At 37.2% G+C, this 13328-nt stretch overlaps 1 long non-coding RNA gene across 4 annotated transcripts in view; it reads left to right on the top strand.

Annotated features, from left to right (window-relative positions):
- Positions 1–418: 418 nt before the first annotated feature.
- Positions 419–13328, top strand: part of LOC102152399 — a 49323-nt gene continuing 36413 nt past the window's right edge. For 2 of the 4 annotated variants that reach the window (XR_005357306.1, XR_005357305.1), the window contains exons 1-2: positions 419–649; positions 1883–1950. This is a non-coding gene — a long non-coding RNA (uncharacterized LOC102152399). Of the gene's footprint in view, positions 650–1882; positions 2010–13328 lie in introns of all 4 variants that reach the window. The other 2 variants (XR_005357307.1, XR_005357304.1) reach the window with 1 other exon arrangement.

Genomic DNA, 13328 nt, shown 5'->3' with positions numbered 1-13328 from the left:
TCTCCCTTTGTTTTTACAGAAGTGACAACCAGTGATTTCTTGTTAGTCCACAGTTTTATTTGTACCATGCACCTGCTGCTTTTGAATATAATAATTAAATAGTTCAATTTACAATTCTATACCTTCTTTAAAGCCATCATAACTTTACTTCATTAAAAAGAATAAAGATGACAGCTTACAAAGTACCTGTTTTCGGTCGTACTACTCAATCACAAAGATAAATCTTTTAACTACCACATGTAAAAAACATCTCACTTCCCTTAACTACTTCTCGGAAGGGCAGCCGCTTTACATACTTGTAGCTTTTTCTCCAAACTATGTACCTGACACCAAACATAGGTTTCACATTTCCAAGTAAAGTCCAACATCTCTTCAGGTTTGTTGACATGTTTCCAATCCTGTAAGTGTCTCCCAGGCAACAGAATTCTAGGAGGACTAAACACAGTATATGAAAAACAGATGGAAATTGAGATGTTGATCAAGTGAATACCAAAAACAGTGAAAACTAGAAAAGTGACAGGCCTGACATCGATGTTTGTATCCTAACGATACTGCAAGAAGCAAGTAATGAAAATTGACAGCAGATTTACCTGCCTGTAATAGGCAGGACTGGAGACAAGCTGTGGGGGTGACTGGCTTGATTGATGTGGTATGCAGAATCATGCCCACCCCACCCCCAAGATGGCTAATTCTTAGAACATGTGAATATGTTAGGTAACATGAAAAAGGGGAATTAAGGTTTCTGACCAGCTGATTTTAAAATAAAATGATCCTGAATTATCTGGGTGTGCCCAGATAATCTCAAGGATCCCTACAGTGTCAGATGGAGGTAGAGGAGTCAGAGAGAACTAGGACTACAAATGGACAGCCAAAGAGACATGCAACATTGCTGGCTTTGAAGATGGGGGAAGTGGTCTAAGGGCTTGGGAAGGTTAGTGACCTCTAAGAAGCTTGAAGAGGTAAGAAAACAAATTCTACTCTAGACTCTCCAGAAAGAAATGCAGACTTCCCAGCACCTTACTTTTAGCCCAGTGAGAGCCAATATGGGCTTCTGATCTCCAGCAGTTTAAGATAACAAATTTGTATTGTTTTAAGCCATGAAGTTTGTGGTAATTAGACAGCAGTAATAGGGAACTAATACGACCAACATTATTTGTCTTTTCTTCACTGGTATGGGACCTGGAAGCCAAGGGAATCCTAAAAATAAGCAGTTAGAAGATGGGTCACTATATTTTTGCAAAACCATAATGGAAATGGAAATATACTGAGGTCCAAATAGTTTCTAGAGCAAGGGAGAACCAAAACATATAGTGGTCTGGGCTATCACAAAAATATGGGACACACAGATCTTTACAGAGTCAATACTACCCCCTCTTCTTAATCCTCTCCTCAAATAGGGTGAGGTCAGTATTTCCCTGAAGTATCTGAGTGGAAGCCTCTAACACATGCAAGTAAGAACTGAGGCCAAAAAACATTCCCCATGACTCCTCCTCTCAGCTATCCTCTTTCTGTAAACCAGACACTACCACTGGCTGGGAAACTATTGAAATGTCAGTGCTTCCTCTGTGTCATACATAAGTTCTTGTCCTGAGGACCGAGACAGGTTGCTCTGGCACAAGGTAGGACATGGGGATCTCGATGAGTGACACATAGCCTGAAGTTGTGAACCATGAAATGGATGCCAGAGTCGGCAGCCCCCAGTGCTAAAAACTCCACAACTCAGATGTCCTCACATAGGATTCTCTGTCTTCCAGCTTAGACATATTGTCTCTATATCCTAAGGCAAATCCAAACTTCATATCCCACTCAGAATTTCTCCCTTAAGTTTCATTGTTTCTGGAAGCTCTTTCATGTGTTCTATGTTTTGTTTTTTTTTTTTCAGATACTGGCCCATTAGGTATAAAACAGATGGAAGCTGATGTGGAAGAACATATTTCACTTGGAAGAGCAGTACGTATTGTTATAGGCAAGTTCCGCTATGAAGAGAAAAGTGGGCCAGTTATGCTGTGGTAAGAAGTACAGTAAAAGTACTCTTCTGTCATGCAAATAATGCAATTTCATTAGACTACAGTCAGGGAGACATGTAGACATGGTCCCAAAGAAATGTAGGAAAGAATATAAAAGGTATAGATTATAACCATCTAAAATTATGATATAAACAAGTGTCTGAAAGTGAATACCCAGGTGCTTAGAAGTCCAAGGAAAAGCAGATCTTGTTCACACTCAAACACATAAACACACACAAAGAGGTGTCTGGAAAAAGGAATATAGTATGACATTACATGTAACATTGTTAAAACTGGGTCTACAACAACGATGGGGATAACTGTGGAATATGGTAAAATTGGGATTTGCGCTCTAACAGATCTGTGTGTCACTCAGGTTTGTGTACCCCATCCAGGTGTGTACACTAGACTACTAAAATTGTATGTATAGAAGATTCAATGATTTGAATAGAGAAAAATGGGCAGGCAAGACACAGTGCATTAGAGCTTAAAATGAGTTGTTGCTATGCAGATAGTTGTTGCTGTTGCTTTTAATATATGCCACTCATATCCAGAGACCAAGGAAGAGTTGAATTGGATCTTGTGTTGCCTCTCTTCTCTCCAAATCATGAAGTGCCCAGTGGAACTATACACCACAGATATATAAAGAATGAGAAGTAAATCTACCCCTTATTATATTGGAGTTTCCTGTATAATTTCTCATAGTAGAACTCTGATAAGGCTTGATTTGAAATTTTAACTAATTTTGAGGCCTAAGCTTTTCCTTCATGATTATTGTTTCCATGAAAACTTTATGTGGAGATGACCAGTAGGTAGAGGCAATGTGATTTGACCCTAGACCCCAGAATTTCCAGGGAAGGTAACTATTTGCCTAGTTACATATTTTCTCTGTATGTTTCTGCCTTTCTGTCTCAGGTCTCTCTCTCTCTGTCTCTCGTCTATCTTCCCCACTTTTTCGGCTTCCTCTCCTTTCCTTCACTCCCCTCCTGTCCTCTCTGAAAACCGCTAGATGCCCCTTTACAGAGAGAATACTGTTACTTAACTCTTGCATGCTTTTGTTTCCCCATCCATAAAATGGTCCCAAGGATAAGCTCTTGGTTATTGTGAGGATTAAATAAGACACCCTATAGCGATGCATTTAACAAAGTATTTAGCACATGGTAATGCATCCAAAAATGATAGCAATAACAATGGTGGAGCTTGTCAAAGAAAAAAATGGCACCAGAGACAGTTAAGGAAGAAAGACTTTATTCAGCACTACTGCAATGATAGAGGAAGATTGAACTCAGCTCCACTGAATCAAAAAGCAGGAGTGGTTTTTCAGCCCTGGAGTGAGCTAGTGGTGAAGTACTAAAGAATGTTGGAGGAGGGATCCCTGGGTGGCGCAGCGGTTTGGCGCCTGCCTTTGGCCCAGGGCGTGATCCTGGAGACCCGGGATCGAATCCCACATCGGGCTCCCGGTGCATGGAGCCTGCTTCTCCCTCTGCCTATGTCTCTGCCTCTCTCTCTCTCTGTGTGACTATCATAAATAAATAAAAAATTAAAAAAAATAAATAAATAAAAAGAATGTTGGAGGAATAGCTGGTCAATGTGATTGAACCAGGGATGTTTGTTAATTGGCAGAAGCTAAGGTCCTACCCTCCCACAGAGGCTGGGAGATAGGAGTGATATCTCCTTTGATGATTGCATTTGAAAGGCATGGCTCTCAGGGCCTTGAGAAAGACAATCTTGGCTAAAGACTGCCAGAGGCTAAGAGAAGATTTATATCTCAAAGGAGCAGAAAAAGAATTTACACTAAAAGTGCCCTAGAGTAAATGTTCTAAGAAAAGAGAGGTCAACAGCCTAGAGTGAGGAAGAAGCCTATGGGAAGTTGAGTCATGCTGAGGGGAACAGGAAGGCCTCTTGTTCATGATATTCCAGAGAAAGGTAAAAGTAACTGCAAATGTACATGGACCGTAGAGACAATGAATTAAAGTAAAATTATGTGCATTTCACATTTATTTTCTTTCAGATAGAGATTAGTGGAATTTAAGCACAAAACGTGCAGAATAAAGGTCTTGTGAGCACTTGTGGAGTGTTAATTATATAGGTGGAAAGCTTCTTCAATAAATCATATTTCTATTCTTTTTAATTTCTAGATTTAGAGATTTAATTCTAAATTTAGATATTAAATTTAGAGATTTAATATCAAAGTGAGCTAAAGGGGATATATATTATGAGAAATGAGAGAGGATATATAACCCATTAGTGCCACATACCTGGGTTAAAATATTAGTATATTCAAAAATAAATCTTATTTATTCACCTCTAAGTTTTTGTATGAATGTGTTATTAAAATACCTTTAATATTAACCCTCCTTCATATAGCCTCAGGCATGCTGAGAAGAATATCACAATAACTACTCATTGTTTAAAAGCATTGACTAAATTTGATCCTGAAAGTATTTCTTCTTTATGCTCTGTAAAATTCCCTTCCTTGAAGTGTGCTGAAGCTGAAGTTAATTCTAATTATGGGTAGGAAAGGCCACCCATTTTCAGCAACTAAACTAAGAGGAATATGTAGATGAATTGGGTATGCTGGCAAAATCAGATAGAAAAATGCAAATACCCTGGCAATTAGGTATGTAAGTCAAAGAAAAATATGCAAATGACCTAGTTTTCACACTAGAAACTTTTATTAAAATTCTACTTTTGAATTTAGGAATCTGTTAATTATTTCTTTCATAGTTAAGATGTAAATTAGTTTCTTTCCCCTGTAATTATAGTCATGATAATTGTTATTAAAATTTACCCAATAGACAACAATAGACAACATTTAGTATTGAGACCCAGTGAGTCTGGGTTCATAAACAACTCCATTCTCTAGGCATGTGGCCTTTGCCAAATCTCTTAATCTTTCTAGACCTCCATTTCTCACCTGTAAAATTAGGATAAATGTTACCTGTTTTACTATTATTACATGTCCTTCTCAGGAGAATTAGCGCAGGTGGCATTACATTTGCAAATGGGTTTTAAATTTCAAAGTAGTGAAAATATTTTGCTCTGGTCATTGATTATTGGGTGTCACACGAAACACCCTTGAACTACAAGTATATCTCATCTTGATTTTGCTGTGAAACTCTTGTAGGTGAAATCTAGGGTCTATCCTCAAGAGATTGACTTCAACTCTAATTCATGCCTGGAGGGAACTGAAAGTCCTTTAAAGACTTTTGCAGATGGGTGGTAAACTTACATTCTCCTGGTTATCTCTTCTTATGCCTCCTTCTCCCTGTGCTTTCCCTATTTCTCACTGAGTACTTTTTTTCTAATTTAAGATTTTATTTATTTATTAAAGAGAGAAGCATGAGAAAGAGAGCACACAAGCAAGGGGGGGGGGGGTCAGATGGAAAAGCAGACTCTCTGCAGAACAGGGAGCCTGATGAGGAACTCAATCCTAGAACCCTAGGATCATGACCTGAGCTGCAGGCAGATGCTTAACTAACTGAGCTACCCAGATGCCCCTTACTGAGTACTTCGGATGTGAAATGGCTCCTTCTTCATGGTTTTTCCACAAACAAATAGACAAAAACAAAAACCTCACACACAGAAAGACATTTAATCAATTTTTACAGGAGATTTTGAGTCCCACAGCTTAAATCATATATAAGATATGTCAGTTCACTGTCACATTAGCCCCATCACCACTAGAGGTTTCTTACTGACTTTTGTTTCCTCTACTCAAGCATCCAATCATCTTGCTGCTGTTCCTTCTCCTCTATTTGTTCTTTTCCTTCAGGAGCTCAAGAAACAAATACAAAATTTCTATCTTTTTATTATAAAGAGAAGCTTAATTTTCTTTTTATTGCTTTGACTCTAATTGAAACACAAGCCTTTAGGGTTTCATGTTGTATCCTGATGTTCATCAAATAGCACCTGGCTTAAAAAAAAAAAGCCCCCAAATAACAACAACAACAACAAAAAGACAAAAAATAACAACCATAATAAAAATGCCCTAGTGCCAGGTCCTAAATTAAAGGGCTATTTCACCTTGGTACCCAAGAAAGAGTTGTAATAGTTAAAACAATTATGGAGAGATTTAATAAACTTCTTGTCTTTTTCTAATGAGAGTAATGGACTAACGTGTCATTTTAAGGCAACCCGGGTGGCTCAGTGGTTTAGTGCTGCCTTCAGCCCAGGGCATGATCCTGGGGTCCCAGGATCGAGTCCCGCATCGGGCTCCCTGCATGGAGCCTGCTTCTCCCTCTGCCTGTGTCTCTGCCTCTCTCTCTCTGTGTCTCTCATGGGTAAATAAATAAAATTTTTAGGAAAAAAAAAAAAGTGTCATTTTAGATATTTGTAGATTGATCAGGTGTCCAGAGCTTAGTGTCCAATGTGAGATGATTTTCTTGGGGCCAATTCTGAGTATGTATAGGTTGTTCATTTCCATAAGAAATCTATATAATCTTCAGCTTTGTAGAAGCGTTTGTTAGTGTTGCTAGAGCTCTATTTGAGATAGTAATTTTCTTGAAGATGCAATTACAGAATCATCTATTAAATTATATATAATACCATAAGGGCAAGAACCTTCTCTTGTCTTATTTTCTCCTTTATTCTCAGAGCCAAGTTCAGTGCCCAGGACCTGGTAAGAATTCAATAACAATATGTCATATGATGATAGTATAAACAAAGAAGTGAAATGTAGAAACAGAAACATAGAGTTTTATTAGGACCCCTAATGTCAATATTCCCTTTGGGGACTTTTGACCTCTGTCCCTCTAGTAATATTGCTTGACATTCTTTTTGTGAGTTCCCCTTACTGTAATTTTGTATCCTCCTAATGGCCCCATCCAGTTAATCCCTTTCTGCCATGCTCTTTTCTTTTTCTTGCTCCCTGTTTTTCAGCCTTTTGCTTGTGAGGCAAATACTAGAAATGCTGATCCAGTCTCCTGGAGGAATATAGGACCTCCTTGAACCCAAATGAATCATCTGAGGGCTAATATTAAACATGTGCCTCACTGTTCAGTCCCAATAACCATAGACATTAATGAAGGCATTTGCTGGGATGAAAATGTGCAAAGGGAAATGAGAAGCACTGCTGTGTTAAAGGGTACATCCACCTCACTCTGCTTGTCTCTGAAAGAGCTCTTTCCTGCAGATTCAGCATGAAATTATGCCAAGTCTAATAGGCTTTCATTAAAATTTTCAGCTAACATAGTCAGAACATTTGTTTTTGATAGATTTGTAATGAAAACAACACAGGCAGGATAACTAAGAATCAATGTTTTCAGATGAAAGGGAAAAGGGTCCATGAAACAAGAACATCTAATAGCTCATCATTCTGATTTTTGACAGCATAAACACATGTACAATGTAATTACCAAGAAATGAAATGGATTGCTTTGCAAAGAAACCATATATTTGGAGGAGAGATTATGCATGTTGTTTTTTTATGGTAATGATCTTCACACATTGTTTTTGGTGATGGCTTTCTCTGGTCCAACGATTCTGTGGATGATCAAGGATCATTTTCCTCTTCAGAAGGACATTGTCAAGGTGATCAAGACTGTATCAGGATCATTTCTGCAATTATTGATTTGGATTAAAGACGTCTATATGGAATTTGTGTTTGCTACTACAAAAAGGAAAAAAAATATCTCTCGGTACTGGTGGGCAATTGGTAGTAAAAGGGAGATGGAGAAGTGGTTGCTACATTCAACAACTGGGAAGTCAGTTGCAAAAGAGTATAGCAGAAACATCCTCTGGCTATTTATAGACTAGACAATACCTGTTTATCTGGCTTGTCCCTCAGCAGAAACTCATTCTCTGGTGTTCAGGGCCACAAAAGAAATTGGGCCAGAAGGACAAAGTACTTGAGAACATTAGAGTCCTAATGTAAATACATTTCTATCACAGTCACTTACACAAATATAAATCAGAACTCAAAATAGCAAATTGAAGAAGAGTGAAAAATGCATCCCAGGGAGTGAAAAATTGTGTGTAGGCAATTAAGCTTTTGGCAGCTGCTATTTGAATTGGTAGCTAATAACATCTCCTGACATGTCAATTCCCTGCGGGTAAGACTGAATCTGTACAAATATGTGTTATTTTTCTAATTTTTTTCCTAAATAAAGTTAATAAGACTGATGTTATAAATTTCATTTGATTTTTGTTAGGAGTAACTACCTAGCGTTTCATTTAACAGAGACTCTCATGTGTCAAGATGAAGATTTATAGAACCATGTAGTAAAGATCCAAGTAGTAATAATTCACATCTCTAGCTAATTGCTTTGTAAAATGGAATTAAATAGATCATCATATGGATAACTATTAAGCTCTTTGATAATAATTGAAAGGTAGCATCTTGTAATTGAAAGGTAGCATCTTGCCCTGGTTAAGAACATGAAAGACAAAATCAATTTGAACCCAGATTAATGTGGACAAATCTGGACATATTCCATAGTCTTTTTCTGCTCGGTTCTCTCAACTATAAAATTGAGATTAATAATAATACCTACTTTTAGCATCTTTGAGAAGGAAAAATCTAACAAGTAGCATCTCCCTTCCCCACCTATGTTCTGAACCGACTGAGAAATAAGTGGAAGAATCAGCAGAGAACCTAAATATCATAAAGCCTCAGTAGGAAAAATCAGTTAAAGGTGAGAGATGACATTAAATTGTTCCTGCCTGTCCACTCCAGCTAGATCTTTGAATAGGGCATTGGAGAGGAAATTAAGTCTCAAGAACAGTCTCACTTAAAAATAATTGCTTCATCCTACTGACTCATAAAGAGACAAAACATCAGAAATCAAATCTCCTTTTAGGAATTTTGAAAGACAAGCTATATATTTTTGAGTACATGGACCAGTGGCTATAGCCTAATGACCAGATAAGTCATCCCACTTTCATGGAAAGACTAGGGAGTCAAGAGGTAAAAATATTTAGTAAAAATCACTTCTCATGGAAATCCACCACTAATATTCCCTACCTTTTTATTTCTATAGACCATTGGGATTAACCTTTCATATTATGTTCATGTAGGAATATATCTAGTCCCTTGGAGAGACTCCTATCTTCTTGAGGTCACTCCATCAACCCCCACCATTCTCCAATGGGTATTTTCCCATGACTGCTGGTGGGCAGTGCAGATTTTGTCTCCAGATGCCCAGGAAGGGATCAGAATAGAGCATTACTCAAAACTACTTCCCATCCCAGATCATATCAAAACTGCATTTTCCATATGCAAAAAAGATTAAATTAAAATATTAATGAATAATAAATTAGATGAAGAATTGCATTAATGAATAATAAATTGCATGAAGATTCTCCAACTACAAAATTCTAGCAACACAAAGAAACCTTAAATTTATATAAATCTCACCCTGTAGTCAAATACTCAAGTCCAAAAATTAAATGCCTGAATTTGGGCCAAATTTCCTAGATTCTCCAAAAAAGTACAGATTTCAAGTCTCTCATGTCATGGATAAAACATGTGTTGTAGCTTTGTTTGGAGAATATGATCAGTATGCATAGAAATCTAGTAGGTGTTTACAGCTCCATGTTCCCAGCTAGACTCATTCTTTGGGAGCAATCTGGGGCCTGAGACAGGCAGGGTCTCTTAGTCTTTGAATAATTTAAGTAAAAGCAATTTGGGAATGTTCTTCACACTTTTCCTTCCCCAGTTAGTTAAACTAACTAAGGACAGACACAGAGACCAAAAAAGAATCAGAAATGCAGTTTCAATAGTAGTCCTAGTAAAATAGGACTTCAGGTGATGGTAGGACCACCTCTTTCCTTCCTCATGCTATGCTCCTGCATGTCCCTGTCCTACCCAGGAAGCTGCTCCTTGGTATTGAAATTAATTGTGTTAAGAATCACATACTGGTTAAAAACTAAATGTGTAAGTCTATGAAAAGTCTATGAATCTGTTTTTTTTTTTTCTTCCTAACGTTGAGAGTGATATACCATAGGCATTTTGGAAACCATTTTTTTAAACCATGTCTACTTGTTTTTTAGAATATGGGCTTCAGGGACTTCTATCTTTAAATTTCTAATTTATTTTCAACAAATTTTGTCTGTTCCATGAATTATTTAAAAACATTGGAAATATTAAATATTAAAATAGCAAAAGATTAGTTATATAAATGCTAAATATTTCATACAATCTTATGCAACCATTAAAAATGTTGTAAAGACAATTCTTATAAAATATTTGTAAATGCCTAAAACTAAATAGCATATTTTTGACTTTTAATGATGTCCATAATATATGGACATTATGACTACTGCATTAGTTTTTGCAATCATTTCAGAAGTGTTAACCCATATTTTATAATTATTTAGTACTGTAGAAAAGACATGATAAAAGTTTATTTACATTTTTTTTAATTGTGAGAGGAACTGTATATATACATACATATATAAAATATAGATACAGATATAACAAATATATGTGTACATATATATTTTTAAAGGAAATCAATTATAAATTTTACAACGCAAAAATTCACGCGGGGAGGGGGAAGCTTCCTTAAAAATCCCTTGCTAAAGGCAATGTGAAGTTTGCTATAGTATATCTCAATTTCCATGATATCCCAATATCATTAATATGCAAGTGATCATTGTCTAAGGATAATCATGACCATTTGATTATTTCAAGGAATTTTTACACAGTCATCTGCATATCCTATACCTTTTAGAGTGGGAAGGATAAAGTAGAGTTCAAGACTGTATGAAATCCTTAAGCCTTATGGATCATTCTGGATCATGTTTATACCAAACTCCTCTTGTCTAACTGGTGCAATGTGCTATTGCTGTATGAACTGACTCCTGCACCTTGTGTGTGTGTGTATGTGTGTGTGTGTGTGCATGCAGTCACCTTTCTTCACCTCATTCTGCCTGGTGCCCCTCACGTGTTTGTGAGATGACCAGCTACGTATGGATAAATCCAGAAACTAAAGCCATTAGGGGTTAGTTAGCAAAGGACAGAACAGGCAACGGTTGAGGCAGGAGAAGGTTGAAATGCATGGCCAACCATGGCCTTTTACCTACAGTACCCACAAGGACTGGTACACCACCTGGTTTTTCTGATCAGACCACTCAGATTTTACTTCCTTAGTTGTGTCTTTTTTCCCTTTTTTTAGAATTAGCCTGTATAATCTGGAGTGGACTTTTTTATGTTAAGTATTTCCATTCTATGTAATTCTCTCACTGCATTTTAGATGTCTAACCCAGAGTATGTTTTTCTGGATGAAAAGCATTTACCATCCTGGGAGGCCCAAGATACAATATACTGACGTCTTCAAATCTTGCAAAAAAAGGGTAAAATCAATCAAAATGCAATCTCATTCATTCTTTATTTATATTCATTCATTCCTTCATTTATTCATTTAGTAACAATTTAATGCATACTCTACCATGGTTTTTCTAGGTGCTATGGATAAAATAGGAAACAACACAGACAAGTTCTCTACCTTCATGAAAGTTACAACTGAGCAGGATACACTGAATATTGGTAAACAAGTTATTGTATAATAAGAGTTTCATGTGATGGTAAATGCCATCAAGAAAAATAATGCAGGAAAAGTAGATAGAGATTGATAGATGCTTAGGGAAGGCCTCCCTAGGGAGGAGACATGACTAAAAGAGAGCACCAAGCAAAGGATTGAAAGAAGAGATTTCCTAATGGAGGGAAATAACGAGTCCAAAGGCTCTGAGGCAGGAAGGACCTCAGTGTGCCTAGGCATCTGAAAATCAAGAAGATGGTGAATGTGGCACTGGCTGAACAATAGGAAAGAGATATCCTCAGAAAACAATTCCATGGGGTCTGGTAGGCCATGGGAAGGATTTTGGGTCTTAAACTGTGATATGAAGATATCAAGGAAAGAGTTGGGAGCCATGACATCTGATATATATACCAGATGTTGCTGAGTAGAGACTCTATTCTGGGCAGGCAGGCATGTAGGCAGGTCTGTAAGGAGATGACCACAGCTGGCCAGACACAAGACGATAGTGGCTTGGATCAGAGAGGTCAGTAGCATGAAGGGGCTGAGATGTGGCTGTATGGATTTGATTTGAGAGGGAAAAAGTCAAATTAATTTTGACTCAGGGGCTTGGGGCCTGAGGAAAATGGTATACGGTTATACCATTTGCTGAAATGGTAGAGACGGAGTAACTGACTTACATGACTGTTAATGAAGTGACAAATATAAAAGCTATTCAGATTCTATGTGGAACTATTTAGTCATAATAAGATTGGTATATATTTAGGATAAGATAACTGAAATTCAACATTGATCTATTTTTTAATCCTCCATAAACCCATTATCCTCACTACTGACAAGTGAAAAGTTCTGGCATATGACTCACTTATTTGTGAAATCACTTCCTCAGTACATACAGATGGTGTTTGTGGAGACGGTGATAGGGGACGGCCTGTTGGAGGAGCAGGGATCCTCCGAGTCATATGGGACTATCTCACCTATGGGGGAGAATGTGAGCTTGCTTGTGTTTACACCCCTGCAAGTCAAAGCCAAATTGCAAGCCTTTTACTGTCCTTTTCTCTAGTCTAACATTTAATATGTTTTTGCTGCCTTTTTTTTTCTTCTCTATATAGCTTTCTGTAACTGTTGTCATAGCAACAAGATAGTCTTTGCTTAGGAGAAATGGTTTGGACAAAACCGAATTATAAATCAACATCATCAGTAATATGACTCTTTTTACACTATTTTTATGAACTCAGCTAATACTGAAGAGTCATACTTTATTGAGATGTAGGGACATAGGACCCACTTTGTCTAATGCAGAAGTCAGCAAACTTTTATATAAAAGGGCCAGATGATAAATATTTTAGGCTTTGAGGTCCATACAGTCTCTATCAAAACTACACCACTGCCCTTGTTGCATGATACAGTTCTAAACAATATGTGAATGAATTGGATGTGGCTGTATCCCTGTAAATCTTTATTTATTTTTTATATATTTTATATATTTTACTTATATAAAAACAGGCTGCAGACTGGATTTATCCCATAGACAATAGATTGCCAATCCCTGATCTAATGGATTCCATCCTCTCACTTTCTAAGATAAAATGCTCAAAGTATATTTACTGTGTCATCCACAGCAGAGTTCCTGGGCCTTACCTCCGACCTACCAATTGGAATTTCTTTGGTTATGCATTTGTAACAGGCTCTACTCCCTAAGTGATGCCCAGTCAAGTGTATTTAAATACTGAGGTTTATCAAACCTCTATAAAAGCTTCCCTAAATAGAGTAGGGTGCAAATTACCACAAAGCTTCCTACATTCTAAAATCAATATCCATCCATTATAAGTGAAGTAACATA

The sequence above is a fragment of the Canis lupus genome, chromosome 3 (genome assembly GCF_011100685.1).
Source record: "Canis lupus familiaris isolate Mischka breed German Shepherd chromosome 3, alternate assembly UU_Cfam_GSD_1.0, whole genome shotgun sequence".
Classification (NCBI taxonomy): domain Eukaryota; kingdom Metazoa; phylum Chordata; class Mammalia; order Carnivora; family Canidae; genus Canis; species Canis lupus.
This window is presented reverse-complemented; position numbering and strand designations above follow the sequence as displayed.